Here is a 26,346-nt window from a genome sequence, read left to right as displayed (position 1 = left end):
ACAGGGTGTCATAAGTATTTACAATTTGTGATAAGTGCCTTATGTTTTATAGATGGAGGATAACAAGAAAAGAGGCACACCACAGAATATGTTATTGTGAAATATGTATAATACAGTAGAAAGTAGGAGTGGCTGTTTAATTTGCTGAGTAACATTTCAAACAACATAAATGCAGCCCCATTCTGGACACATCATATATCACTGCAAGGGAATGCCCAACCCATGGCTAAACGTACTTCCATATGACACCATGAAGCTGGGCAGTCTCCAAGAATTAGACAGAAGTGCAAAATCTGTCAAGACCACTCCCATTCAGGGGTTGTTTTTGTGCGCACATGGGAGATGGTGAAATGCAGGCTTTGGAGTCAGGGTTTCCTAACAAAATGCCTGACAGAGATCAATAAATTATAGCTGTTCTTAGGATTACAAAAATTTAGGACTGAACAATGATCTTATGGCTTTAGGCCTGGTGTGTTTTCATTTTGCCTTAAAAAAATGATATACAGACTTTATAAAACTCTCAAGGAATGGACTGAAAATATTCTCCAAAACTGGAAAAGGACAAGAGACTTAAGTTACCTGGAAAGTGGGACATATGGCAGGTTTACGTGGTTAAGGAATTCTGCTATTACAAGCTTCGAATGAAGAGTTGTTGGCCACATCAGAGTGCCCCCAAACTGCCTAAGACTTGAAGGCAGAAATATTAAGAATGACAGAGATGGTACAGCAGCCAGGCCTGAAAGATTACAAATCAAGAAGCACTCAAAAGACTTGAAATTGGAAAAAGCATTTCCAAGGTTGCAAAACACAGAACACCCCTAAAGCTCAACAATAAAAAGACAAACAACCCAATTTTAAAATGGGCAAAGGGCTTGAAAATACATTTCTCCAAAAAAGATATGCAAACAGCCAAAATGCACATGAAAAGATATTCAACATCATTAGCCATTAGGGAAATGAAACCCAAAACCACAATGAGATACTACTTCACACCCACTAGGATGGCTACTATTTTTAAAAAATCTGAAAATACCAAGTGTTGGCAAAGATGTGGAAAAATAGGAACCCTCATGCATTCATTATTGGTGAGAATGTAAAATGATGTAGTTACTGTGAAAAACAGTTTGGTGGTTCCTCAGAAAGTTGAACATAGAATTATCATATGACCGGGTAATCTCACTCCTAGTTATACATCCAAAAGCAGAGACCCAGACAGATATCTGTACACCAATGTTCACAGAAGCATTATTCACAATAGCCAAAAAGTGGAAACAACCCAAATATCCATCATTGGATGAATGGATAAACAAAAATTAGTATATACATACAATGGAATATTACTCAGCTGTAAAAAGGAATGAAGTTCTGATACATGTTACAACATGGATGAACCCTAAAGACGTCATGTGTGGTGAAACAAACCAGACCTAAAAGTACAAATACTCTATGATCTGTCTTTTATCAAATACCTAGTCCATGCAAACTCATAGAGACTGAAAGTTGATTACAGGGTAGCAGGGATGGGGGTGGGGATGTGGAATGAGGAGTTAACGCTAAATGGGCATAGGGTTTCTGTTTGGGGTAATGGAAAACATTTGGCAATGGATTGTGATGTTGGTAGCATAACACTGTGAATGTAATTGATACCACTGAATTGCATATTTGAAGGTAGTTAAAATGGGAAGTTTTAGGTGTATACATATGTTACCACAATAAAAAAAAATTTTTAAAAAGGTATAGGAATCTCCTCTGATACAGTTCCCTAGTGCGTGTTGATTTAAGCCCATTAGGCATTCATTCTCTCCCTCTCCCTCTCCCTCACACACACACACACACACACACACACACCCACCCACCCTTTCCAGAAGCCTGTGCCAAAAGACAACAACATAATGGTTTTGCTGCTATTCCAATTTGGAGGCCAGAAGCTTGGACCCTATTTGTTTATTTAGCTTAATTTTTCAAAAATTGAAATAGTTCCTTTTTAATAAATATGAAAGTAATTGATACTTTTTAAATTCAAATAAAACAAAACTGTAGAAAGTGTGGGGAAACACACGCACAGAATGCCTTTCCACTTTTCAGTCTAGAAATGGTCAGGATTCTGTCAAACCTCATCCTCCTAGACCATGGAACATCATTCCTGCCTCAGTTTTGTTTTTTTGGTTTTTTTTTCAGGTTCTTTAACATCAGAAAAATGTTAATCTGTCACAGGAAACATACCAAATCAAGAAGCAAAGCACTTTGTAAAGGAGCAATAAAAATTCCTTCATTCCAAGAAAAATTTTAGAATGGAAAAAAAAACAATTATAAATTAGAAGGAAAAAGACCTGTGATAGATGATTGTCCAAATAATAAACACAACTAGACAAATATCTGAGTTGGCAGTGACTAGGGAAAAGGGGAGCTCATTTATCATTTTCTATTCTAAAAATGAGAACATGAATGCTCTATATGTATTCACCACCCTAGCAGAATTGTGTCCAGAATATATAAGATAATATCACCTTGGCTTTCCAGAACCAAGGGGACAACCATTGCACACTGGGATGTCATTTTCATGCTGCTGTTTTATAAGGATGATTTCTACCCTTAAGGTAAAAGGGCACAGACAATAATTTAACTGTTCTGTGATGAGATATGCGATAAGTACATACATGCAGGACTGTGAATGGTGAGAGCTCCCATCCCATGCAACCTACTCCTAAGGCTAAGCTGTACCAGCAGCGTGACAGTTACTTACAAAGGTTACGAACATGCACCTAACACAGCTTCCCTTTCCCTTATCCTCTCCGCCCCACCCATCCATCTACAACCACACTAAGCACACCGAAACAGAGCTGTTTTCTGCTCTCAGGAATATGCTCCTGAGGTATGTGGGAGCCTACATGGCAGCACATGGGACTTCCTTCTCTTCACGGCTGGTTTTCTTTTCCAAGCCAAACATCATCCTAGGACACCTCCATGGTGTGTTCTAATAGCCCTACTTCTAACCATTACCCTGGTGCCATGGTCTCTCCACTCTTTTTTCTCTGCTGGTTGTCTTGTCCCTCATTTCCTGGTACTCTTCCCAAACTCCAATTTGTGCATGCAAAAACCACCCTTATACTAACAATGCCAGTCAATGGGTACATGCTTTCCTTGTCACAATGAGGGGCTGTGTTTACTGTATGGTACATGTGATGCTCTGTCTTCAGGGACTTGTTCTTCTCCCATAAGAAGAGTTTTCCCCCAGCTACATCTGGGAATAGAGTCATTTCAGAAACCCAAGTACTTCTCAATGCTATACCTGTTTTGGTTTTAACATAATGTTAATGAAAAGGCAGTATACTGATACTCATTCATCATGAATTAAAACATTATTATCTGTAAATATTTCCACCATAAACTCACTTATTAAGAACAGTGAAATAGGCCCAGAAAATTGAAACCATATATATATATATTTATTTTTTTTTTTTTTTACCATATCATTTTTAACACTAGGATTCTTAGCCTTTCACATCAGGTATTAAGCTGTAAACAGCTAGCTATATGTCTCTGTGGTCCTCATCAAGTCTACTCTCTCAATTAATAGTTACAACATGTGTTTAAATGCTCCCTAAATATCATATTTTTTAATAGCTGAATCAATGGAAAGAAAATAAACTCACCAAATGGGCAAGGTTTAATCAGATATGATTCTTATTGCTTCTCAAGAAGTCTTTCCGTGTTCCACCTATTCAGTACGCGGTCTTAGAATCGACTGTTTGTATTTCCATCAGCAGCTGTTTATAGAATGGGGTGTGCCTTGTGTTTACTTATGCAAAAGAACTGAAGAACAGTAATGTACTTGCAACCATCCAGCCAATTAATAAATGAGCCTGTTGGATCATATTTGGCTTTTTTTGTTATTGTGATTTCTAATTTTATTGCATTGTGGTCAATGAATATAGTCTGTATAATATCAAGTTGGGGGAAATTTGTTAAGATCACTTGAGTTTTATAAATACTTCACAACTGTGTGAAAAGAATCTACATACCCTGTTTTTTGGCTGTAGAATTACATACACACTAGTTGTGTTTTTCAGTCTGATATATCTTTACATTTAACCTACTTAATTGTTAGTTTCTGAGAAAGGTATATTAAAAAAACTGTATCACATTTGTCTTTAGAAAATTAACACAAGGCAATATCTCAAAGAGGATGAATATAAAGCACCATAAGAGAACAAGGTTATTGAGGTCCTTATTCAGAGGCATTAAATCCACGTTTTTCAATTTGTGTTCTGTGGAACCCTGTGATTCATGGAGGTACTTTAAGAGTTCTATAAATTTTCATTCAACTTGTTAATTTTTAACTGGAATTTTAAAAAGCATACAGTCAAATGAGCTATATATCAAATTTAGAGACCTCCAAATTGTTCACTTATGCTACTTGGCTGTTATTTACTTCTGCCTTCAGGGCATATATGTTATTTGAAATACTTATAAATGTGTCATTAATTAAGAAGACTAATTTTCACTAATCTTTTCTTTTCCTTATTTTTACTTTTTTATACTTGGACTTACATGTGTCCACTCTTACGAAATTATTTAAGGAAGCACACGCAAGCCACACTCAGTTAATGACAGGCAAGGTCCAGGCACATCTGTTCTGTGTGTGTTTGCTTTCATCCTGTTATGACAGTCAATTGAGCAATAAGGAGTGAATGCAATACGTTGCGTCATAACATATTATTATAGATGATCACAGAACCCATTTTATGTTTTGGGGCTTCTTGTCTGGTTCTGTAATTATGATAGAGCTATTGCGAGTTTGGGTTCCTTCTGGGCCATTTCAGATCAAGGTCTTCACGGCCAGCAGGACACTCCTGCACAGTCTCAGGAAACCGGGGTGAGGTCATGGCAGCTATCCTCTCATTGCCTCAGAAATCTGCTCTCATTGCAAACTGGCTTTAGCAATAAAAGTCTTTCAGTTTCTTTAACTGAAATCTTACATGGGATGAAACAGATAAAGGCAGAACCATTCGGATGAAAGGAACAAAGGTAAAACCGAAATCCCGTGGCCTGTGACCCACCGAGGACCTAATTTACACATTTGGAAAATCAATGTGGAAAGCTCTTCCTTCAACCCTGCTCTGAATCATCTCATTTCCCTTTGGCTTTGTACCCAAACACTTCCTCTCTATCTAAATGCTTTAGACGGATAACACACTTGTAACGTCTGCTGGGTTTTTTATTCAGCATCGCCTAAAGATGCTTCCTCTCAGTTGCCCCCACTACCACACATTAGGGCTCCTCTCCTCTGGGAGAGAAAATCTGAAACATATTGGGTTTACCCGGTGAGAACTCCAAGAGGAAATGAGGGGTTACTGGAAGCTTGAGAGAATAAAATGAGACTACAGGAATGAGTCCTGGGGGCAGCCTTCATTGGGACACTTAAGGAGAAAGAAAAGTTTTGGGTACAGGGCTGAAGAGTCCTGGGAAAATGTAGACCAAATTAGCCAAAATGGAGCTAAGAGGTTGGATCAACCTTGGGATAGGAAACCAGTGTCCCTGAAAGAGATGGTAGAGGGAACTGCTGGGAGGACATTTGTAACCAGCCACACTGGTGATACTTTCCTGTTGCTGGATTCGGCGTCCTGGTTCTTGGCTATGTTGCAAGAAAGAATTCAAGGGCACAGCCCAAAGAGTAAGCAGGCAGAAAATTTATTGAGAACACATGTGAGAGGATATGCAGGTACTCTCGCAAAGACAGACGTGACAGGGGTGAGAGGCCCTCGTAATGTGGGCCATTTACTTTTGTAGATCATATTTTCTTAAATATCTAAACATACACAGTGAAGCCATCCAAAAATATGCCCAGATTAGTCTCCATGGAATCAAGAACCTATATGTAAGCAGGACCCTCAAAAGTCAAGGTATGCTTTGCATAACATGACGAAAGACTGATATAGCAAAATTAAAATAATTGAGATTATATTATTTTGTGCTATATCAGAAACCACTTTTACTAAATTATAGGACAGAAAGCATAAAGAGGCAAAAAAGTTTTAAAAAAAGTACTGGTGGGAGAAAAACTTAAATTTCTCTCCACTAACTTGACATTTTTTCTATGAATTCAGAAGAAATTGTCAGTATTGTATTTTATCCACAAAACCCGTTGGCCCAGCTAATGGCTATGTCATTTTACATGAAAGGATTGCTACTTAAAACCATTAGAAGATTCCAAGGAAGGAGAAAAGGGAATGGGGAAGAAGGGACAGATAAAACCCTAGTGTCCCCCAGTAGAGCAGGCAGCCTCATGTGAGGGTGGCACAGAATCACTCAGGAGTCCAGGTCACAAGAGGTTAAGTAGTCAAAGTCATTCAAAGTCAAATTCCAAGAAACTAAGGACCAAGTGAAAAAGAGGAAAGGTAGCTTAAGGATTTGGGAGTCATAGGGAAAGCCCTCCAAGAATTCAGGCAGATACCTATATATACAAGCTGGGGAGATGAATACTGCAAGGCTTCTCAGAGCCACTGGTAACAATAACTAGCTAAAAAAGGTACAGAGTAGTTGTAGCTTTATCAAAAGTCAGAGAGATTATTTTACCTTCTAAGCCATGGCAATTTATGAGGTTCATTTATTCTTGTCTGCTCATCTCATCTAATTTCAAAGGCTTCCTAAACTTTCCATGCAGGTTCCTTCACTAAGCTTCCCTCTTCTGCCCTGAGCAGATGGGAAGCCAAACATTCCGGTTAGAATTGGTCCCACGGAGCCATTCCTTGTCTCTTGTCATCCACCAAGCCTGGGGTAAGGACACCTATGAGAACCAAACTCCTGAATGCAGTTCTGAAAGAAATTTTTGAAACCACAAGGCCAAAATTACAGCAGGTAAAGTGAGTGGACAAGACAGTAACTCAGAAAGTATGGATACAGCCTTGTTAAAAAAGGAGTGGAAAAAGAAACCTCAATACAGATTTGCTAAAACTGAAATAAAGATTCTGTTGGCAAAGAGACTATGAATCAGCCAGAGAACAAACCAAGAGAGTCAGAGACACAAGGAGCATAGAGAATGTGAAAGGAAAACCATGAAAACCTAAGTATCCATAATTTTGTAAGAAACTGATAAGCAATAACTTTACAAATGCTATGTTACAAGGAAATTAAAGAAACATATTATACTTAATTTTAAAAATCAAGGATGACGTGAGATTCTGTGTATAAGAAGGGCAACTATATAAAGTAGTGAAAAAAGCTTTACAAGCTACATATGAAAATTAATCTCATAATTCTACAATCATTATGTATGCTTTTTAAAGTATAAGATTAACCTCCATATACCAACAAATTTGACTGCAAAATTTATAAGTTGACCATTTTGACCTCAGGAAATATTTTCCCATAAGCTGTTTTGAAGCTGTTATGTACCCCAGAAAAGGTCACGTTCTTTTAATCCATTCCTGTGGGTGCAGATCTATTGCAGGTGAGACCTTTTCATTATGACCCACCCCATTGAAGACGGGTCTTAATTCCCTTACTGGAGTCCTTTTTCTGAGAGGATAAAAAGCAGAAAAAATCCAGAGAGCTCAGAGAAGCCCAGAGAATCTGGAAAATGAATTTAAGAGAAGCTCATAGAGAAAAGCCTGGGAGAAGCTAAAAGAGGACCCACAGAAGCTCGAAGAAGAAGCCACTGGTACCAGAAGCTGAAAGTAATGAAATCCAGAAGTGAAGGACCAGGAGACACCAGCCATGTGCCTTTCCATGTGACAGAGGTGTCCTGGATGCCAGCAGCCTGTCTTCAGAGTCCAGGTATGCCCTGAGTTGGACATTTTCATGGCCTTAGAATTATAAACTTGAAAGCTAATAAATACCTATTGTAAAACCCAACTCATTTTTGGTATATTTCATTTGGGCAGCATTAGCAAACCAAAACAGTATCCTTTTTAAGTTAGGTCCTTGCTATATGTATTTGCATATCACAAAAAATATATACAATTGCTATGTAGTTATCCACCATTGAAAATAAACTAAAACTTTTATCAACAGACCCCAATGATATGAACTGATTTTCCTAGAAATGAGACATCACCTTAAAATTCATTTATGAGTGTCCAAGCAATATTGTTTACATTAGAGAATCTATTGCATAGAACATGTTAAAGAAAATTAATTACTCTGCAGAGAAATTACATTTTTAAAATTTGAAATAATTTCCTATAACTACTGGTGTCTGTAAGCAGTGGAGATACACATACCTTTAGCTCTGATATAATAGTTCTGAACTGTGAAATTTTCTGAAGTAGGAAGAGCAGACATTAAAATTTTATTTCTTACCTAAAAGGTCTTGTTCTTATGTTCCCTGTAGGAGATAAGCTCATAAAAGAAAATGTGTAGACATCTACTGATTGGAAATTGGGCATTTTTCAGATCCATTATAATGGAAGAGGCTCTACATTTTCTTCAGAGGCAAAATGTTTATGAACCCAGGAGCAGCCCAGACATAAAGATAAAATGCAGCTTGATTTTCTGAACAAAAGTCTGGGTATACAGTCTTCCAGCAGGTTTTTGTGACCCCTCTGGGAAAATGCAGAGTTGGAAATACCATTTAGTTGTCAAAGTATTGGAATTTTTGAAGCATTTTACTGATGTGTGGGGAAAATGTACAAAAATATGCGAAATGAGGCAGTATCAGAAAATCCAGGGAGTCTGCTCATCATCATACACCTTGGTGCATAGATGGCTCACACTATTATTTGGATTCCCTGCACTTCTAACCACCAGGGGTCGGGGCTGAGGCCCTACTGTTGCCCTGGCAGAGAAAAGGAAAGAGAAATTGTTTCAACAGAAACATCTTCACTTATTTATGTTCCCTTTCTCATGGCCCCAAGAATTAACAGAATGATCACAAACTGAGCCAAATGCTTCTCTACCCACTCTACTCACCCTGAAAGCCTGTTCTCAAACCACATCCAACACTGGGTATTTCTTTAGTGGATGTTTTTTCAATATGTTTGAATGCTCTGCCTTTGTTAATTTGCATGCATTTTATGCTACTTCCAGTTGTCCTGCTCACATCTCACAAGAGTGTCCCATCTTTCCAGTAAACCTGCATATTTCCTGAAGACAGTGTCTGCTTGTGTATTGCTTCTCCACTACCCTGCACCACTGGACTGACAACAGGCCAGCCGTCACTCAGTTGCTAATTGGATCTATCATCTGGCCTTCTCTTCCACAGCCTCTAAGACCTTCCTCTGCTTTCCTCCATTCCCTGCTGATTTCATCAAAAAGTGACCAAAAAAGTGCCTTGGGGTTCCACTGATAGCTGCTCTTTTTTAAATTACAGGACATTTTATTTGCATTCAATCCATCAGTATTTAACAAGCAACTGCTATGTGCCCAGCACTGTGTTAGCAACTATAAATGACATGAAAGAAATATTCGATCCAGCTACTTCCCTCAAGCATTTGGTAACCAGTAAGAAAGCAAGACACATGCATTTTCAAAAATATAATCAGGGAGCAAAATGTCTGGTACACCACATAGACTGCCTAGCACAGGATATCAAAAGAGAAACGAATTTGAAGTCAGAAGATCTGAACTCTGTTACTTCCTAGACGTGTGACCTAGAGCAAGGCACGTGACTTCTCCCAGTCTGTTTCCTCAATATGAGAATATTTATCTAGCAGGATTATTGGGAAGATTAAAGGAAACATTTCATGTGAATGAGTTTTACAAACTGCAAACTGCTGTGTACTTGTAAGGTGGTGGTGTTAACAGGACAAGTAGTCCCTGGGAGGCCAGAAAGGAGGAGCAGTCAGCCCCAGGCTTGCAGCAGGAGCCAGAACCTGAGCTGAGCACATTCAAAGGCTGGCAGAATTGAGCTAGATGATGAGGAATAGGAAAGAGAGCATGTTTGGAATAAGGACATGTTTGACCTCAAATTAACAAGTATTGAGGAGCCCTGTAACCACTTCAAATACAAAATTTACAGTCACATAGAGATAAGGCAAATATACAAATGACTATCAAAATGGCTGCAAACTCAAAGGAATTGCTCAAAGACAATGTGGCAAAACTGAAGAGGACAGGATGACTAACCCATGGTGTGCTGGGTTCTAGTTCCAATTCTGCCCCATCTGTGTGTGATCCGGCATGTCACCAACCCTTTCTAGGCCTTGCTTCCTGAAACATGAAATAAGGGGTTTTGATCCAGTGGTCTCTGCCCAGCACAAACTTTCTACATTCTATGATTCTAGGTTCAAAGTCCAGAGTTTGAGAAATTAAGTGTAAAGTTCTGTTTGCAAAGACCCATATTGGAGTCAACGGCGATCCTTAAAAAGATCAAAATCATTTCATCTGTCTAGCACCATGTAATGCTGTAAAGATGGTGGCAGGCACAAGTCAGAAACCCAAATCAGGTACTATTAAAAAAAAAAAAAGAAAAAAGCCACAACTGGACTTCCTGAGGCAGGTTTTATATGAAAATAAAGCTGTTAGTTCCATCACCACCACCCCACAAGGGGAATTTGCAGTCCAAGCATTTGAGCAGAAAATGGCAATATCTGCATAAGCTAGGACAACATTTAAAAGAGGGTGTGTGGTTACCTGGTATCAACAAATATTTAAATGAGTCCGTGGTGGCAGCTTGTACTACCCTCTCCCTCCAGGACCTTGAAGATGAGAGCCTCGACCAGGGCAGCAGAAATGGAAATGAAAGGAAATCCAAGGGACATTAATTAAGAAATAATAGAATGCAGTATCACACTGGGTGGAAAAGGAGGTGGTAAAGGGAACTCCAAAGAAACAAGCCTGGGTGACTAGGAGAGCAAAATGGTGTTGCAAACAGAAACAGGACGTTTGAAGTGGGGGAAGGGAGAGAGCTGGGGTGGGCACGAGGTTTTTGTGGGTGGGTATCAGGTTTTGGGCAGGGTGGGTGGGGAAGATAAGGTTGTATTGGGACAGGATGTTGAATGCTTGAGGTTAGCAAAGCTACATCTCTGAGAGATGTTTGAAAACCTTCCCATCTCCAGTGGTCTCACATTTAACCCTTTCCTTGGGATAAAGGCAAAGTGGCCAAGAGTGAAAAGTCTAAAAAAGAAGGCTGTGACTGTGCAAATCACAGAAGAGGGAACACACTATTAGCTCAACACGAACAGCACAAGGGCCACAGCAATCACTATCAGCCAAACTAAATTACACGGGACACAATGGGCAGTCCCTGCTGTTCTGATAAAAATTGGTTTGCAGGCACCATTCTTCTGTTGTAAGGTACTTTATTCAACAGTAACTAAAAGGAAAATGGCAGGGGAGACAGCGGGATGTCCCTTGGTCCTCACAGCATTCTCTCCTCTGGGAGCCTTTTGGGACATCTTCTCAGACGTGGAACTTAGATCTCACCCATCAACACACACTGTCCATCTGACTACATGTTAAGGAAAACACATAACGACTTGGCGTAATATCATTTTCCTCTAGCCTTCATCTCTACCTCTCTCAGTCTCTTCAAAATAGCTACCACTTTTATCACTGATGTTAAGAAATGCTATGCCAAAACCCTTCTCTAATTGTTTAATGTCTGTGGGTTTTCAGAGGAGGGGTATTAGCTTAACTACACTATATCCACTAGATATTTTAGTCACTTTTTTCTTTTCACAAAACTGTCTTAAGCTTCTGCTTTCTGGCTAGGATGGTCTATTACTTCTCTGCACTACTTAAGTGAGAGTTAAGGGACTTGACTCCCTCATGAACCACTATTTTGTTTTTCTTTCGTCTCTATCACAAACCCCAAATCAGCCAGATAGCACATGTAAGATATTCTGGTCCATCAATACACTATCTACCTCTCTTTCTCATATGAACTGAATTTTTTTAAAACAGAGAAGGACCAAAAAAACAAAACAATTAAATGTTACCAGACTTTTCCTGAAACAGACTTAAAACATGACTATCACAAAGCCCAGGGTGGAAGGTACTAAGGATATGGACTACAGTATGATGAAAAGGCTACCCCCAAAGGGATGTTGTGACACAAGTTCCCTCCTCTTCCTCTCCCCAACAGATAACAGAGAAACGTTCTAGATATCAGCCCAGGACATCATTTTGTTTCTTCTTTCCTTCATATGTATTGAGCACCTCCCATAGACAGGCACTGCGCTAGATGCATTCAGTCCTCGCCAGCCTGATGAAGCAGGAGGGAATCTCTGTTTGGGGCCTAAGAAAGCTCAAGCTCCAGGATGTTATCTTACGTGTTCAGAGAAGCACAGCTAAGTGGGAGAGGCAGAGACCAGGTTCAAACCCATGTTTGTCTGACTCCAAAGCTCACTGCATTACACCATCACCTCCTTACTCCTCGGCAGCCCGGATGCAAGTAAACACAGAGTACAAGATAAAGCGCAGTTTGGGGATCCGGACCTCACTCCACCTGAACTCCCCACACCTAGACTGCCAGTTCTTTCATCGTAACTTCAGCACATGAAAGTCCTTCTTGGAAGGTAAAAGATGAAACTGAATTTGTGTCTTAGCTATAAGGCTTATGGGGGTCACCAAGGACAATTGCCGTGGGAATGAGGGACAAGGAATTAATCTGAAAGACATCCTCTATGGGCCCTCACCTCACATCCATTCCAAAGTTTACTCAAATCAGTCTTCTGTTCCTCTAGCCTCTCCTTTTGAATTTAAAAAAAAAAAAAAAAAAAAAAATCAGGTAATATTTGATACATCAAAAGAATATATACTATGTAAATGATGAGCCTAATTATAAAGACAAACCTGTCCTTCTTTACTCCATTCCCTGCCTTGTCCCCATATGCAACCACTATTCAGAATTTTGTATCTAATGTTCCATTGCCTTTTTAAAATATTTGTTTTAACACACACATCACTAAACAGCATATTTGTTTTTGCATTTTTTTGAGCTTTATAAAAATGGCATCATACTGCATCAGTTTTCTATAACTTGCTTTTTCTCTGAATTTTATGTTTCTGAACATTAACAGATTTGTTACATATGGCTGTGGTTTGTTCATTTTTCATTAATGTATAAGAGTCTATTAGATGAAGATACCCAATATATCATTTTATATTTCAACAGAAATGTGGGTAGGCTCCTTTATTGTTGTCATTTAAAATAATGCTGCTATAAACATTCATGTACGTGCCTCCTGATGCATACCTGCAAGAGCTTCCCTAGGAAATGGCTCCTCAACCTTTTTTATGATATTTGTATGACATACAAATGGACTCTCAGATGGCATTAAAAAGTATGTGTGTTTTATCTTCGGGGCAATGGAAAGCCACTGCAGGCTTTATGCAGGAGAGGAATACAAGGTGATTTGTGCCTTAGAAAGAGCCCGGAATAGTCAAGAGTATCAGGAGGCTAAGAAGTGAGATGGTAAAGGTCTGAATTGAGTCAGTGATGTAGGGATGAAGAAGAGGGGTTTAATTCAAGATATATTTAGTGGGTAGAAATCCATACAACTTCTTAGCTGAGGAGCTAAAGATCAAATCTTTTAGTTTAGATAACAGAGTGAATGGCATTATCATTAACTGAAAAAAGAAAAGATGAAATTATTTTCATAACACTTAAGGAGTACATTTCTAAACCTTTTAAAGTACTAACTCATCTAATCCTCCCAACAACCCTAAGAGGTCCCTAATTATAGAATAGAAAGCTGATGTAAAGGAAGGTTAAGTAACTTGCCCAAGGTGACACAACCAGTTAATAGCAGAGACAACACTACGTTATACTGTAAGGGACATGTCCAATTAAAGGTGTCTGAAGGGCATCCAGAGAGTTGTATTTAATTGGCATTTGGAAAACAGGAACTAAGGCTCAACAGAAAAATAAGCCATGGACCATGGTTAATAGAATTATAAAAATGTGCTTTCATCAATTATAACAAATGTACCATACTAATGCAAGGCGTTAATAATAGGGTGGTATATGGGAATCTTCTATTTTATGCATGATTGTTCTGTAAACCCACAATCTCTCTAATAAAAAAGAAAGAAGGAAAAATAAGGGTTAACAATATGGATTCAGAGTCATCACCATCATTGTATTTCCTGAGGCAGTGAGACAGATGAAATGGCCTTTTAGAGTGAAAAGAAGAGAAAGCAGGCAAAGAGATCCAAGAAGTCCAATAGGAAGGAGATTTTGAAACATCAATAGTCTAGACTGGATCAATCACCACAGAACAAAAGTGGGAGCTTAAAGCAGCCTGTAATTTCTCCTTATGAAAATCCATTCACTATTTTCTGGGTGATGAACTTAAAACCCATAGCTAACGGATACATGATCAGTTTACATTACGAAAGAGAGAAGCCTGATAAAGTATGAAATAGGGGACAAAAGAAAAAAAAAACTCAAAAAAAAAAATCGATGCTATAATCAGCTCTTGGAAGGATGATTTATATCCGTGTTTGAGCAAAGCGGCTACTGCCTCTGGAGAAGCAGCAGCAATGCCAACTCAGCTCTAAAACCTGCCTGGCCGTCTGATCCATCACCTCTTTCCCAGGCCCCTGCAGGGAACCCAGCCTCTGTCACTGGACCTCTGCTCTGCGGAGAGTTCAGGGCACCAGCCATGCAACAGCAACAACAGGGGCACAGAGGAAAGCAGCAAGGCAACCTCTTGCAAAGACAGCGCAAATGAATGATGGCGCCTGCAATAATCACTTAACGTTCTTAATGGACTTTACGTAACTCATCAGCTCTCACGTATCCTAAACCCTGAGCTCTGGCTCTAAATCAGAGCTAGATTTGGGGGGAGGAAGACGGGAATAAGAACAAAGGATGGGCAGATATCTCAGGAGGCTTTAATCCTACATCCTAGCCAAATGAGGGAGAAGGGAAAACAGAAACGGGAGAAGTGATGACCATTTTCTCCTTGAGCGCTCAGGCACTGAGAACCTGGAGAAGGCAGAAGGGCAGCTAAAACTGCAGCAGAGGCAGCTGGAGGCTCCCGCACCTGCTAATTGGGAGCCCTATGTTGCCATGGCGCCATCTGCTAGTGTGCATGGCTTCAGCAGCTTTCCCTTTCTGCCACAGCTCCTGTCTGGTGGACAGCAACAGCAGCGAGAAAGAAGGGAAAATGTTGTTTGCATTCTGATGGCTGCAGGGTCACTGAAAACTATGTCTGGAAGGAATAAAGTAGAAAGTGGTAAGAATCTGAGAAAGCAACTATTGTGAGGGGTAAACTTCTCTGGAGTGTCTTAAATCCAACCTGGATGTTCTATGGATAAGATGCCTCAGGAATAAGCACTTGTCCCCAGAAACATTTTTGTTTTTTTGGTACTTCTAATCCAAGAATCTTGACAGAGAACAGAGAATGTTAGTTTTAGTCAAGGCTCTTTATTCCACAGTGATTTCTGATAATGGGGCTATGATTCACTTCTGGGTGAAAAGCATGAACTTGCAGTTAAGAACGCAAAATTATGTATTGGTCAGCACACTGGAGTGCAAGTCAGGACAACTGGCAGGATGACCCTCATACTTCTAAGTCTCAGTTTCTTCATCTATAAAATGAGGAGTTTGGATTAGATGAAACTAAAGCGTCCTTCCACTCTCCTAGCCTATGCTTGGGGATGTTTAGGGGCAGGGAAGTCCCTCTCCAAGGATATTACACCCAAAGGATGTATGCCAGAAATCTGATTATGTCTCCAGGAACATCCAGCTATGACACTGGCCACAACCCAATCTCAATGAAAGAGATAAGTAAACACACACACACTCATGAAGTATGTCCACACATTTGATTAAACAATGGGTTAGTGGGCAGAGACCATGTTTTATTCTTCTTCATATGCTCAATGTCCAGCACAAAACCAGGCACTTGGCTTAAATATTTACTGCATGCACTTGGAGGCAGTTCTTTAAAATGTCATATTATGAATTTTTTCAAACATATCCAAAAAGTAGAGAAAATGGGGTAATGAACCCTCCCATCATACTCATCACCCAGATCTTTGACTCCTGCATTCTTCACCATGCATCTCTAAAATAGATAAACCTTTTCCCACATAACCACAATATACTTATCAAACCCAACAAAATTAGCAATAATTTGAAGACAAATTTAATTCACAGAAGTGCACCTCATATTAAAATGCATACTTACATAAAACTTTCCTCCATTGAAGCTATTGAGATATTAAAAGCAAAACCCCAGTAAGCTTGAATTTTTAAAATATTAAGACATTTTGCAGATAAAATCCTCAGAGGATCAGAAAACTCAAGAGTAATTCAATTTCTTAGTCTGTTACTTATTCAACATTTTATTTGAGAATAAAAATCTATTTTACTTTATCAAAGAACAGAAAAGAAAGGAAGAATGCAGTCAGCATTCATCCCCACTCTCTGTTATTGCAAAAGCACTTTTCAAACTAATGCCAAAAAATTTAGCAAATATCTTGAAGTCTTTGGTTAAAAAAAATTAATGCATGCAGCGGTATTTTATGTTAAATGCCACATAATTTAAGTACTGCAAATTGGCACAGCAGAGCTCAAAATCTCTACAAGAAAAAGATAAAAGTAAAACCATACCTTGACAAGGTAGAAAATTGTTTGTTGTTTTTCTAAAACTTTAGAAACTAGAGTTCCCAATACTTCAACAATTAGACAACTTCCAATCACATGTCCTCTTCAAGAAAGGTTAATCTTTGTCTACTAAAAAGAGAAATGTTAAAGTCTGAATCACCTAGTTTTGAGAAGTTTTTCAAAAGACTCTTTTCAAAAGCAGTTCACTTCACCAACTTTCAAAATCAGGCATCTCTGTAAAAACCCACAATCCAGCTAATTATTCTCAGCTGTTCATCATATGTCCCTGCAGGCCAGTCAAGTGATTTTGCCCCTTTCAAGCTTACTAAGAACCAATTTGCCCTCTCAGACAGAAGGCTTTATTAACCCTCTTCTGGGGTTACAAGCCTAGTTCTTCACTGTTTCTCTCCACACCCCAACAAAAACATAAAACTTTTTTTCTTGAGAAAATATCTGGAAAAGTGTCATGTTCTTAAGGCTCTTAAAGGTTATATTAATATTGTTTTTTTGCAAATACAATATCTGATCCCAACAATATGGGAGATCAAATGGTAGTGGCAGAAGGGATGGTGCTGGATTACTTACCCGGTACCTGGCCTCCAGACCCATAAATAAAACTGTCTACTGGGGGGTCCACCCAGAGGTCTTGCTGGCATCTCAAATGCAACATATCCTACACTCAACTTGCCTCCTTCATGCTTCTCCTCCAAGCTTGTTCAGACCCACTTCCCTCTTGCCTTCAGTAACACAATCCCAATACATACCAAGCCAGAAATCTGATCCCTCTCTTCCCCTCCCATTTCCAAATGGCCACCATATCCTAGAGATCTTACCTCCTCTCCCCCTTATTACAAGTTATGATTTCTCTTCTAGATGGTTATGGTCAACTACATATTTGGTTTTCTAGCCTCCAACCTAGTCCCACCTCTGATCCATCCTCCACACTGCACCTAAAGTGACCTTTCCAAAAGACATTTGGGAGTTTATCACTCTCCTGGTTAAAACCTATAAATCGTTCCTCTACAGTGAAACTGCTACTGCTTAGGCCTCTGCTTGGAGCATTACCTATCTGTTCCTTGCCTCCTGATGAGCTCCTCTGGAGCCCAGCCACCAGAATTATTTGCAATTCTCTAATGTAGTTCTCAAGACGTGGTCCCAAGACCAGCGTCACCAGCATCACCTGACAGAACTTGTTAGAAATGCCCATCCTTGGGCCCATCCCATGCCTACTGAATCAGAAATCCTGGGGATGGCACAGAAGGGGGTGGTTTAACAAGCCCTTCAGGTGCTTCTGATACACACTGAATGTAAGAACAGCTCCTCCAAATCACCAAGGTATGTTCACCAGGAGACTTAACCCTTTAGCTCCTCCTCCTGCCAGCCATGCTGAGTTAGATGTGTCCCTTCTCTGTGCTTATTCTTTCCTCGCACTGATTAACTCTTTCTGATAATTATCCAATATATTTCTTGGTCTAATTTGTTGGTTATGAATGTCTTAGGGGCTGGCATTGTATCATATTCATCTTTGATTCATTCATCCCACAATCACTTATTGAGCACCCTAGTATATTCACTGGGCATATAACTAACCAACCTTTCCCCCTGCCTCCAGGAGAAACCCCCTTCTCACTTTGATAGCTCAGAATTCCATGACTGAAGACTCAATCTGTCCAATTTACAACAAAAAAAAAAAAAAAAAGAAAGAAAGAAAGAAAAGAAAAGAAAAGAAAAGAAAAGAAAAGAAAAGAAAAAAAAATCACCAACCTCAAGAACTGTGGGCAACTAAAAAAACCTGAACATAACCAGTCTGACATCTCTCATGGTAAAGGCAATGGAATTTTTGGTTTACATCTGATGCTGACACAAATGTATAGACATGGTTGATGAAGGGAGAAAGGATTCATTTTATGAAAACTTATATACTATTATTTATTATCTTACAGCAACCTCTAGAATTTGTAAAATAATTTAGTAAAGAACATACCAAGATTTTTAAATCCCAGATTAAAAGTCATCAATATTAGCTTATTCTAATTACAGAAGAAGTTGAGTAAAATTTCCTATCAGTGCTTCTCAATCTTCAGTACGCATAGGAATCTCCTGGTGGGGGACCTAAGTTTCTGCATTTCTAACAAGCACCCTCGTAATGCCCAGATGCTATCAATGTTGCTGGTTCCAGAACTACACTTTGAATATCTAGTAACATTTAGATAACACCATTTTTCAAGAGCTGTCACTCTTTCCCTTAAAGTAACAAAACTTTTCTAAAAGCTTTCTAAAATGTGTTTCAGACTCCCAGTCAAAGATGCCATACTGAACACACATTTTGTTCTACTACCTCCCCAAACCTCACTAATACAACAATAAAGAGATTTCTGTTTCTTTGAGGCATAAACTTACAAGAACAAAGAGAATGTGAGAGGAAACAACAGCAACAAAATTTTGGAAGCTAAAAAGCAGATCAACAGAGCCAAGCAAACCCAAGAAAGCTGACTCCTTACCTGGCACTAAGGAAAGCCCAGAAGCAACTCATCACAGAATTTTCAGAAAGGCTCAGGAATTCAAAGTCCCAAATACCTCTGGAAATTGGGGAAAGCAAAGTTGGCACTAAAAATAGATGGAAGAGCAGAAGTCTGCTTAAAAAGCAGTGTGAACCCCTGATCCCAATCTCTACTTGTGTCTACCTGGTGACACTCCCTCTCCAGCTCCAGCAGAAGTTGAAGATTTATTCTCTGGAGTAGGTGAGCCAGAAAGTCTCTGCACACCAAGTTCAGTGAAGGTGGGAAAGGCAGCAAGAAATTACATAACAAATTTCAAAACACCCTCACCCCACACAGACGCTACTTCCAGAACTCTGGTAGTTAGGCATATCCTGTATGTAGGGGCTTAAAATGTTCTTATCTGGAGCATCTGCCCAGCCCAGGAGGGATGACTTAAAGATAAAAACAAGGAGCCCATGAAACTAACTAAAATTATGATGTAACTATATTGGGAGGAGAGTACAGAAATGGTATGCATGTATAGTGGGGACAGGTGAAGGAAAGGGCTCAGTTCTCCTCTGCCATAATAAAGTGTCAACATATAATGCCTAAGACTGAAATGAACAGTAAAAATATAAGCATCTCATTTAGATTCAAGGGATATAACTACCACCAAGAGTCAGCTAGTTGTTCAGCATAAGAAAATCAATTAATTTAATATACCATATTAATAAAACAAAGGGAAAAAAAAAACAAAATTGATGCAGAAATGGCAATTTGATAAATTTCAGCACCCCTTCCTGATAAAAATACTCAGAAAACTAAAAATAGAAGGAAACCCCTTAAAATGATAAAGGGCATATATAAAAATTCTACAGTTAACATACTCAATGATGAAAGACTGAAAGCTTTCCCTCTAAGATCTGGAAGAAGACAAGGATGTCCACTGTCACCACTGTTGTTCAACATTGTACTGGTAGGTCTTGCCAGAGGAATCATGCAGGAAAAATAAATAAATCATCCAAGTTGGAAAGGAAGAAGTAAAACTTTCACTATTTGCAGATGATATGAACCTATAAACAGAAAATACTGAAAAATCCACAACAAAGTTACTAGAGCTAATAAATGAATTTAGCAAATAGCAGGGTATGAGTCCAACATGCAAAAATCAATGGTATTTCTATACACTACTAAAAAAAGAATATGAAGAGGAAATCAAGGAAAAAAAATGCATTCCCAATAGTAACTGAAAGAATCAAATATCTACGAATAAATTTCACCAAGAATGTAAAGGACTGTACCCAGAAAACTACAAAACATTGCTAAAAGAAGTTAAAGAACACCTAAATAAATGGAAGGACATTCCTTTCTCATAGATTGGAAAACTAAATATTGTTAAGATGGCAATTTTACCCAAAGTGATTTACAGATTCAATGCAATCCCAATCAAAAGTTCAACAGCCTTCTTTGCAGAAAGGAAAAACCAGTCTATAAATTCACATGGAAGGGTAAATGGCCCCAAATAGCCAAATCATCTTGAAAAAGAAGAACAAAATTGGAGGACTCACATTATCTGATTTTGAAACTTACTACAAAGCTACAGTAACCAAAACAGTATGATACTGGCACAAGGACAGCAAGAAAGACCAATGGAATCAAATTGAGAGTTCAGAATTCAACCCCCACATCAATGGCCAACTGATCTTTGATAAAGATGCCAAGTCCACCCAGTGGGGAAAGAATAGTCTCTTCAACAAATGGTGCTGGGAGAACTGGATAGCCATAGGCAAAGAATGAAGGTGGACCCCTACCTCACACCATATACAAAACTTAACTCAAAATGGATCAAGGACCTAAATATAAAACTAAACCTATAAAACTCCTAGAAGAAAATATAGGGAAACATCTTCAGGATCTTGTATTAGGGAAAGGTTTCTTAGACTTTATACCAAAAGCACAAGCAACTAAAGAAAAAATAGATAAATGGGACTCCATCAAAATTAAAGACTTTTGTGCATCAAAGGACTTTATCAAGAAAGTAAAGAGATAACCTATGGAATGGGGGAAAAAATTGGAAGCCATATAGCTGAAAAGAGTTTAACATCCAGAATATATAAAGAACTTCTATAACTCAAAAATAAAAAGACACATGACCCAATTTTAAAATGGGCAAAAGACTTAAATAGACATTTTTCCAAACAAGATGTACAAAAGACCAAATAAGCACATGAAAAGATACTCAAAGTCATTAGCCATCAGGGAAATGCAAATGAAAACCACAATGAGACACCATTTCACACCCACTAGAATAGCTATTATCAAAAAATGGAAAATAACAAGTGTTGGAGAGGATGTAGAAAAATAGGAACACTCATACATTGTTGGTGAGAATGTAAAACTGTGCGGCCACTGTGGAAAACAGTTTCCACTGTGAAAAACAGTTTGGCAATTTCTCAGAAAGTTAAGGATAGAAGTACCACATAACCAAATAATTCCACTTCTAGGTATATACCCAAAAGAATTGAAAGCAGGGACTTGAAAAGATATTCGCACACCAATGTTCATAAGGACATTATTTACAATTGCTAAAAGGTGGAAGCAATCAAGTGTCCCTCAACAAATGAATGGATAAACCAAATATGGTATATACATACAATGGAATATTATTTGACTGTAAAAAGGAACGAAGTTCTGATACATGTGACAACATGGATGAACCCTGAAGACATACTGAGTGAAACAAGCCAGACACAAAAAGAGAAGTATTGTATGATCTCACTATATGAGATAAGGAGAATTCATAAAGTCAGAAACCAGAATACAGGTTACTAAGGGCTGCAAAGGGGAAGAGAAATGGGAAGTTAATATTTAAGTGGTATGGAGTTTCTGTTTGGGATGATAGAAAAGTTTTGGTAATGGATGATGGAGAGGGTAGCACAACATTGTGAATGTAATTAACACCACTGAATTATATAATTGAATGTGGCTTAAAGGGAAAACTTTAAGTTGTGTATATGTTCTAGAATAAAAATTTTTTAAAAAACATGAACTGTACAACACAACAGTGACCCCTAATATAAACTATGGACTACAGTTAATAGTATAATCTTATTAGTATTGTTTCATCAATTGTAACATAGGTACCACACTAAGGTAAAATGTTAAAAATAGGTAAACCGAGGAGGGGAGGGGTGCAGGGTATATACAGGACTCTGTACTTTCTACATCACGTTTCTGTAAACCTACAACTGCTCTAATAAAAATCAAAATATTTTAAACATCCTTATCCCTCCCCCCTCTACCCCAGCCCCCAAAAAAAGAGTCAGCTAGCTGCAAGAACTGAAAGCGGTTGACTCTGAGGAGGAGGAAATGGGCTGGGGGAAGGGAGACTGCCTTTTTTTTTTTTTTTTTTGGTAACAAGCTTTGTAGAAAGTACTTGACTCTTGACCCTTTACATGTCCACCTATAACTTTGATAAATATTTTTAAATCAATTAATGAAAAATAATAGGTAATGCCCATGCTTTAATTTTTTTCTTGGATGATTCAGGACATCACAATAAACATCGTTAACCTGCAGTGCTATGTTCTCAGGACCCAGGACTGACACTGAAGCAGGATGTCAGGAACCTGGGATCTGGAGACAGACTGGCTAGTTTTGAATCTCAGCTTTACCACTCACTGGCTGTTACCTTTAGCAAGTCACTTAACCTCTCTGTGCTTCAGTTTCCTCATCTGTTGAACAGGGATAATAATAGGATTATTTTGTAAGGAGTAAGTCATGTAATACATACAAAGTACTTAGGACAGTGTTTGACACATAGTAAGTGCTCACTAAAAGCTATTCTTATTAAGGTATGTTTGCCCTATACTAAATGGTCCCAGACCCCCATATTGATTTCAGGTCTTATTGGTTTATATTTCACCCTCCTTACCTCTGCCTTGACCAGCTTTCTTTCACCACAGTAATCAGTGTACCTTCCTAGAACAAACCTTTCCACTTTCTAATGTGCAGTTTCTAATTGACAAGGCATTTGGAAACCTAATAACCAAGCTTATTGGAACTATGTGTAAAATGGAGAAAAAAGAGCACCAAGTCATGTTCTGAAGGTTTCTCCATGAGGCAGGTCAGCAAGTTTCAGTATATGAAACCATTCTGATGGCTCAGAACACTTTGGGCTCACTTAATTAACATCAACTCGGGGTCAGTGAGCTGGGTGACACTTAAACCTCTCAGTTTACCCAGGACCATCTTGGCTTTAGCACTGAAAATCCCACATCCCAGGAAACCCCAGTCCCAGCACCAGGCAAACTACTTAATATTTTGGAGCCTGTTTTCATCATTTGTAAAATGAAAGATAATATCTACTTTGAAAGGATGTAGAAGATTAAATAAGTGAACATCTGTACAATTCCCAACATACAGTATACTCTTAATAAATGTAACTGTAATTTCTGTACTCAGGTACATATTGTTATTATCAACTCTAATATCAAGTGGCAAAAGAAGTTATTCTTGGAATCCTAACCAGTAACTTGAAAAATAGTTTGCCCTATGTACAGTAGATCCCAGGAATCTGAAATGTTTCTTTTTGTGCATTTCCTTCCATCCTTGTCCTATACAATTTGTTTCAGGGACTAAGACATATTTTAAAATGTGGTATTTCAACCTTGCTAACTTCTAGACTGGGCAAAGGCCTTTGGATACACATGTCAGTTTCACACTATGGGGGTCCTGGGTTATTTATGTCAGTAGCTGCTTCCAAATGTGTGGAAAGAAATCAACATACTACCTCATAAAGAAGGGCATCAGGCATCACACCTGAAATTCTTTTTTAAATAGCCTCTCACATTTTTCCTTCATAATGGCACAAAATCATTCAGTCTCCCAATGGATTAGCAAATTATTCCCTAAATATTTCAATTCTGGGCATGAAAAAATAAGAGATCTTATCACCAAACAGAGGCAACACCATTTCTGACCTCAAGAGTTTAAGCAACTCACTGCTTCATAGATATTAATTATACCCTAGAGGAAGTTGCTTGCATCCGTGCACCCCCCCAACACAAGGACGAAGTTGCTATAAGAAAAGTTGTGCAATATGAGGTAGATAACAGAAAAGATTGCAAGTTACTCAAAGCCAAAACACGTCCTGGGAACCCTGTAGGAAGGAGCAGAGAGAGAAGAAATAGCCAGGCATATAAGACATACATGATTAACTTCTCTGCATTTCTCTGAAGCAGTCTCCTCCCATACTCATATTTCTCCTGCCAACTTGCCCACCCAGTGCCCAAGGTCTGAGGACACAAAACAATGGAGAACCACAAGACCTCAGGGTTGGAGAGGAGTCTAGAGGGTCATCTGGCCCAACCACTAGGGCAGGAGTGGAAGGATACAGGGCAATATTTCTCCAAATTATGATCTGGTGCCCTGGGCAGCAGAATCAAAATCCAAAGTCCTGGGCCCTGCTCAGACCTCTGAACTGGGACCTCTGAGAGGGAGGCCTAGGGAATTTGCCTTTATAACAAGCTTCCCAGGGGATTCCAGGTTCCGCCTAATAAGGGTTGGGAGCCACTTCGGGAAGACAACAGATACCAAAATGCACAACCATGGCTAGAAATAACCTGTATATGAAGATCATGTTTAGTTATTTAATCTCCACCAGCCTCAGATTCCAAAGCTGTAAAATAAGAATAGTAAAACCTACCAAGCAGGAAGGTTGTGAGAATTAACTGAGCTAACAAGCAATAGTATCAAGCACAGTGCCTCACACACAGCAGGTGCTCAGTAAGTATGAGTCCATTCCTCCTTTCCTGTGAATGGCATTATAATCAAGATTTATAGCAATAGTTCATGCTTTGAATAAATGCCACCAAGGAAAGCAGATGGCCAGCTGAAGATAAATCCTCAATGTTTATGTGTCCTTAAGTACAAGGACCAAGGTCAGCAGCTTTAACCATTAGCTGGGTTATAAAATGTATCTACAGACTGGTTCTCAAACTTCAGTGAAAAACAAAATCATGTGGATGGTTCTGAAACAGCTCACAGAGCCCCACCTGCAGAGTTTCAGATTTGGTAAATCTGGGGTTAGGCTGAGAATTTGCACTTCTGACAAGTCTGCAGAGGGTGCTGATGCTGCTAGTCTCGGAACCACACTTTGATCGTCACTGCAGGGGGTGGGTGGGCAGGGTACACCATAGTCTAATTATCTAACGTCTAATTAATCTGTCATTTTGTAAGAAAGAGGAAAATCTAGGCTGTGTGTATTTCCTGTTTGACACCAGACTGGTTAGTTACATGTAAATAAAGAAAAAAAGCAGTAAAGCAACAGCTGCCGAGGCTGTGCTACCTCTGTCCCTGAGCATCTTGCCTCCTACATTTCTAGAACAGTGCAGAAAGAAGACTGGAAGATTTGAGCTTCATCTCCTGTTCACTAACTTTGTGACCCCAGGTGAGGCCCATGACCTCTCAGACCTCAGTTTACTCTCCTGGGAATGGAGGTGGGCGTGGCCATTGGTTCCCAAACTTGGTTATGCACCCTCAGTCACTAGGGCAGAACTTTAAATAAAATATGGATTCCCCAGCCTTAACCCCCAACCTAAAAAATTAGAATCTCCAGAGGAAAGAATGAAAAACTTGTGGGTTTATGTGAGTATTTTTTAAATAAAAGTGTGAAAATGTGATTTTCATAGGCAACCAGTTTGGGGAACCATTAAAATGGTGATCTCTCAAGGCCTCTCCCAGCATTAAAACTTTCAGATCTTTATGAGTCTAAGCTGACTCTCTAGCCCTGATTCTATTCATGCCAAGGAGACTTCTTTTATATTTGCTTTCCATGGAGTTTTTACTTCAGGAAGCAAATAACTAGTCCTCAAATAAAAGAATCTAGTCAGAATCTGTATTTCTCATGTATCAATAAGCTGGCATCCTGGTTTTAGTTTAAAAAATTAAATAAAATCCAAAGAGTAGATCATTTAAATTATATAGGAGGGAGCCCATAAAGCAATCTTTCTAACGCCAGCTGCTCGGATCCATTCATCCATCCATTCATTCATTCACTATTAGCTAAGCACATACCATGCACCAGGCATTATTCTAGGTGCTAAGGACAGTGTTATACAAAACCAACCAAGTACCTACCCTTATACAGAGTATAGCTTAGCAGGAAGAGACAGACAATAAACAAATGAACATAAGATAACACACAACAATAGGATAGAGAGTGGCTGGAGGTTACTTTCAAAGAGTGCTCAGGGAAGTCCTCTTTGAGGGGGTCACATTTGAAACTAAATCTGAATGATGCCAAGGTACCAGTCAGACGAAGATCTGGAGGAAAAACACTGAGGAGGAACTAAGGGCAAATGC

The 26,346-nt window shown here is 39.0% G+C and overlaps 1 protein-coding gene across 5 annotated transcripts in view; it reads right to left on the bottom strand.

Annotated features, from left to right (window-relative positions):
• The window catches only part of RAB27A (RAB27A, member RAS oncogene family), an 87,437-nt gene that overhangs the window by 52,576 nt on the left and 8,515 nt on the right, over positions 1-26,346 (bottom strand). The window contains exons 1-2 of one of the 5 annotated variants that reach the window (XM_037833910.1): positions 19,003-19,020; positions 16,508-16,630 (exon numbers count right to left, since the gene is read on the bottom strand). The exons of 2 other annotated variants lie outside the window; for them this stretch is intronic. The gene's annotated coding sequence lies outside the window, so the exon portion shown is untranslated. Of the gene's footprint in view, positions 1-3,653; positions 3,717-16,507; positions 16,631-19,002; positions 19,021-26,346 lie in introns of those variants that run through there. 2 more of the 5 variants (XM_037833909.1, XM_037833913.1) reach the window with 2 other exon arrangements.

This window comes from Choloepus didactylus, chromosome 4, assembly GCF_015220235.1.
Source record: "Choloepus didactylus isolate mChoDid1 chromosome 4, mChoDid1.pri, whole genome shotgun sequence".
NCBI lineage: Eukaryota > Metazoa > Chordata > Mammalia > Pilosa > Megalonychidae > Choloepus > Choloepus didactylus.
This window is presented reverse-complemented; position numbering and strand designations above follow the sequence as displayed.